This window comes from Ctenopharyngodon idella, chromosome 21 (assembly GCF_019924925.1).
Source record: "Ctenopharyngodon idella isolate HZGC_01 chromosome 21, HZGC01, whole genome shotgun sequence".
Lineage (NCBI taxonomy): Eukaryota > Metazoa > Chordata > Actinopteri > Cypriniformes > Xenocyprididae > Ctenopharyngodon > Ctenopharyngodon idella.
The window spans coordinates 700,001-705,715 of record NC_067240.1 but is presented as its reverse complement, the minus strand read 5'-3'; the positions used below and the strand labels follow the sequence as shown (position 1 = coordinate 705,715).

Below are 5,715 nucleotides of genomic sequence, written 5' to 3'. Positions count from 1 at the left end.
GCGGCCATGGCAGGACTGGAGCCTTAGCAGGCCATGGCGACACTGAAACCCCGCCCATGAGTCCCCCACCCACGGGTACATGAGCCATCAATGAACGAAGGGAACTGTGACAACATGATGTGCTTTACGTGCTATCTGTGTGTTTCTAACATGTAACTACATCATGTTTGGTCTCTTCTGACAGCTTATAATCTAAATAGAACTGCTGAACTTAATAGAGTTATTAAAGTATAAGTTCAATCTAGGATTTATTGCTCAAAAATATGAATGCACTTTCCCCCCTCTATATTAGCACTCATCTGCCTTCAGGTTTATGGTATTTTTATGTTTCATTGGTTTTAGTGTTGACTGCTAATATAATATACAGTGCAATAATACAGAGTTACACTAACACATTGAAAAACAGGTTAGTCCTTTGAGTTGAAGGAAGTTCTTTCTGCAAAAAGTATTTTAAACTTATCAAGAGGGTGTGGATCCACAGCTTCAGATCGATGATATCATGAAAACTGTCAATCTCAGAGTACAAAACACCAAAACATGATCATTTTACTGGCAATGATATAAATAGCAAAATAGTCATTCTGGCTGCTCAATAATTCTCAATAATATCTAAAAGAAAATTAACTTAAACTCTAATGTAATGACATGACTTTAGGCTGTCTGTCTGAGCGTCATGTCACATTGACATTTATACTTGGCAAAAACACCAGTCCCACTAAACACTCTGCCGTCCGGAATGAAAGGAGGAAGTACAACTTGTTTTTTGTGATATTCTCCTGGGACCCAGAAATGGACTTTTGTCCTCTGTAGTGGACATTATATTTTAGTGATTTTCTCTGACATCATACATGGCACAGTTTTTGGATGTCCTGTAAAGAGTACATTCAGGGTTTGCAGAGATAACAAATTTTTAGAGGTTTCACCATGACAACAACAACTTCTTGTTCTTTAAATATGATTGAAAATGAAAATTAGCACTCTTATGGAAATATGATTCTGTTACGAAACAGGACATTGATTTCATACATGACCTCTGTAGAGGACACCAGGACTTAAATCATGTTTATCAGGCATTTTAGGAGATGCAACAAGTGAATAGGGAAAGAAATTATATATCAATATTCCTATTAATTATTATATATTATCATGAAAATGTTGCCAATTATTGCTCCCATTATTACACTTCTTTTTTCATTGCATGTTGCTCCAAGAACACATTAATATGCAAATTAGATACAGTGTATTGTATTGAACGGGAAAATCCATGTATGGCTATTTTACCCACATATTGCATAAAGTAAAATGGTATATCAATTAATTCCACTATATCTTTCATAACATAGTTGAGAATCATCTCCATACAAAGTTTGGTTAAAAACAATCCTGAAGCCTAAAAATTGAGGATAGGAAGATGACTCTCAGTAGTGAAACACTGCGTCAGAGCTGATCCAACCAAACCAGCCTAACCAGTTACAAGATGGAAAGGGGAGGAGAAACATGACAACTCCAGGTATAAAAGTATAAAAGCAGGTGTAAAGCAGAGTTTGGCTGTAGACAGAAATCTCTGCAGCTGCTGACGGACACCAGGATTCTCACTGTGGACCTTTATTTCTGCAGGACTTCTTCATTATACATATTCAGGTTCTCTGGAACGGATTTTCCCACATCTCTCTTCTCAAAGGTGAGAAACATGTTTATAAATACATGATTTCATTATAGCTTAATTTACTGAAGAGATTTATCACCAAACATTTTCATATGAATGACTGGATTATTTGTAGTTTCTTCAGAAATGATTTAATAGCTGTAATATTGTGATCTAATGTGATCATCGTTTGTCTCTATATTCCTTGTTCTATGGTTTAAATTCGGAAGAAACACATGAAGACAAACAGACGTTCAGACGATCAGCTGCAGTGAAACGAGAGTAGATAATAAATATCAGTCAAGATACAAACAGTGAATATTAGGAAATCAATGTCACATACTGTATGTTATGAGCCTTATTAAGATTTATTATAAAGATTTATTACATTTTTAACAGCAAATCTAATCGCACAGCTGCTTGATCAGGACTTTGATTTGACTTTATCTGAAATTGCAGTGACTGTGATAACTAAAACTCTGTGTGTGATTGAACAGGAACAAATGTAGTGGAGAAAGAAAAAACTGCTGGAGCCTCAGAAATCACAGAGCAGCAGAAAACAAGAAGACAGAGAGAAAAATGGAGACACAAACCAGTGAATCAAAAAAGAGAAGAAGACAGAGACTTCAGAGATGTGGCAGTATGAACAGAATAAACCCACAATGTGAGTGTTTGATCATTATGGAACTTTATTCTTTCTTTAATCTTGCTAGATTTACTGTTGTTTTCTTAAGACTGTCATAAAGTGTCACATTCAACAGATTCATCAGACTTTCTGCAGTCACAGATGAATGAAACATTTACAGATGTGTGTGGAAATGACAGAACGGTTATTGATTGATAAACTTCTCAGTTAAAATTGTATGAGAGGTTCATCTGATATATATATTCAAGTGTTGCGCAGAATGACGTCCAGCTCCAGCTCTTTTGATCTAAGGGGTGGGGTTATGTTTAGTGATGGGTGGAGTTATGTTTAGTGATTGGGTAATGGGCAGGATTAGGGTGTGGCCGGCCGCTCTAGCTCCACCCACTGGTTCTGCAGTGAACAGCCTCTCTATATACGTGTGATTTCTAGTTTCAGGTGATCCAGACGAGCCTGTAAAGATTCATTCTGATAATCAAAACCCTTCAGGATGTTCTGAAGAACAGTACAGAGTTCAGAGTTCAGCTGCTGAAGACCTGAACATCATCATCATCATCATCAGTAGTCTGTTCAGATCCTGGACTGTTTTTCAGACTCATCTGATCACAAACAGACAGACTAATGAACGTGTTCTTCCTCAGATCAGTGTCTGATAACTGGGTTTATTCCTGCTCTCTTTACTGACGACATTTGATCTGCATCTTCGTCATACAGAGACTTTTTGTGTTTTACAAAATATGTGTTTTGCACTGCCTCATACATTTGATGTATTATTTATGTTTATATTCCTGTATATTGTGACATATTTCCTAGATTATATATTTCTCTTTAAATAGAGAAATATAACATTTATTAAATCATCTTTTTTCATCCTATTAAATTTATGCAATATCCATTAATAGCTTAATATATTTCATGCAGTGTTATTTTAGTACTATTATAAAATAAAACAAATAGTTTAGTTAGAGCAACGGCAGAGACTGTTTATTTTCCCCACAACATATTTTATTTTCTTACAAGAAGACGATCTCCGTCCCTCTTTTCTGTGTTCTGTTGTTTTTTGTATATATTTTGTAAATAATCATTTGGTTGTATTACACTACTGCACTGTAAATATGATTATTAAAGAGTTATTATGAAAAATCATATCTTTGTCTGTGCTTGATTCATTTCAACATTTAAGCTTTTGGTCACTGAACATATCTTTATTTAATTTGGTTTTCTTATTTTACATTTTCATCTACATGTAACATTCTCTAATATCCACAGACATCTAAAGAGAGATGAAAGAATCACATGAAGCATGTTTCTGTTGTTAGTTACATGAGATTTACTGACTCAAAAGCTTATACTGGCCTCAAATGATTGTAAAAACATAAAATCTGTTGAAATAAAATACTATTTAACATGATATTTGTATGTTGCTTGTACATGAAGAAATTCAAACATGTCTAAAATTAATGAACACTTTAAATATATCAATTAAGAATAATATTGCTCTAATAAAGTGATGTGTCTCCCTCTACAGGAGATGAATATAAATGAAGTTTTGAACAGGAACATCAATAATAAACATTTACAGTTTTCCGTTTATCAAGGAGCGCAGATGCATCTACTTTAATATTTTAATAAAGTAACAAGAGTTTAATAGAAAATATTAGACAGTTTTTCTAATTATGTGAATCTTTATTGAAGTCAAACACAAAGATGAAGGTTTCAGCAATTTTCTATATGAGAACCAGTATCTCTTTAGATTCCTCTCCTATCCTCTAAGAAAGAGAAAAACAGGGAATGAAGTGAATAATTGATGTTCTTCCAGAGACTCTTTCTGGATTCATCTGATGATGTTTCATAATAATTAACTCTGATAAAGTCCATCAGCTGCTCATTTAATCATCTCTGATTTATGAACACTGATTGACATCAGCAGCTCATTAGAGACTTTAATGAGAACTGAAGCTGATCAGAACAACAACAGATCAATACTTACTGAACACTGCAGTTTACATTAAATATCTATAATACATTAAATATAAAATTACATTAAATATCTATAATAACACACAGAATATTCAGTGCAGTTTCCATCTTTGTCCACTAGATGTCAGAAGTAGATTTGAGGTGAAACTCAAAGGCCTTTAGTTTCAGATTCAGAGACAGTGAAGAGAAATCAGAGATCTGATCTGAAGCTGAATGAGGATCATCATGTGTCACATATGAAGCTCATCTGGATCACATTATATTACAGGATCAGTCTAGAATCACATTCATGAGATCATTAAATATGACAAGATTTTAAAAAAGGACACGATCATGAAAACAGATTGATATCAGACGAGTGTGAACAGAATAATGTCTGAAAGATCATGTGAAACAATGAAGACAGTTTGAACATGTATAGTTCTGCTGTAATGGAAACTATGGACTCATATTCATGATAATGTTCTGCTGACAGAAGAGATTCAATAACACACAACAAACCTAGAACGATCAATAGAGAAATAATAGAGAAACAGGTGTAGAAATAGAAATAAATCATCTGCAGAATTCCTCAAATCTTCACAGCAGATCTCTATTGTTCAGTAAACAGATTCACATCATTGTTCTTGTAGTTGCTGCACTTTCTGAATAATAAATAATTTCCACATGAACATGAAGATCATCTGACTGACTTTGACACGTTTATATTGTCAGTGGTGAAACACTAAAGATGCTCCGATCGGGATTTTTACAGCCAAAACCCATCAGTACTGTCATCTTGATCAGCAGAGGGGTAGGGGTGTGTGTGTGTGTGTGTAGTGGTGTGTGTGTGTGTGTGTAGGGGTGTGTGTGTGTGTGTGTGTAGGGGTGTGTGTGTGGGTGTGTGTAGGGGTGTGTGTGTGGGTGTGTGTAGGGGTGTGTGTGTGTGTGTGTGTAGGGGTGTGTGTGTGTAGGTGTGTGTGTGTGTGTAGGGGTGTGTGTGTGTAGGTGTGTGTGTGTGTGTAGGGGTGTGTGTGTGTAGGGGTGTGTGTGTGTGTAGGGGTGTGTGTGTGTGTAGGGGTGTGTGTGTGTGTGTGTGTGTGTGTGTGTAGGGGTGTGTGTGTGTGTGTGTGTGTGTGTGTGTAGGGGTGTGTGTGTGTGTGTGTGTGTGTGTGTGTGTGTGTGTGTGTGTGTGTGTGTGTGTGTGTGTGTGTGTGTGTGTGTGTGTGTGTGTGTGTGTGTAGGGGTGTGTGTGTGTGTGTGTGTGTAGGGGTGTGTGTGTGTGTGTGTAGGGGTGTGTGTGTGTGTGTGTAGGGGTGTGTGTGTGTGTGTGTGTGTAGGGGTGTGTGTGTGTGTGTGTGTGTAGGGGTGTGTGTGTGTGTGTGTAGGGGTGTGTGTGTGTGTGTGTGTGTGTGTGTGTGTGTGTGTGTGTGTGTGTGTGTGTGTGTGTGTGTGTGTGTAGGGGTGT

General features: G+C 36.4%; 1 long non-coding RNA gene across 1 annotated transcript; it reads left to right on the top strand.

Annotated features, from left to right (window-relative positions):
- The first annotated feature begins 1,555 nt into the window (after window positions 1–1,555).
- On the top strand, window positions 1,556–3,434 carry LOC127503642 (uncharacterized). Its single transcript, XR_007927155.1, has 3 exons — window positions 1,556–1,681; window positions 2,143–2,309; window positions 2,721–3,434. It is a non-coding gene; the product is annotated as an uncharacterized LOC127503642 (long non-coding RNA).
- The last annotated feature ends 2,281 nt before the right edge of the window (window positions 3,435–5,715 follow it).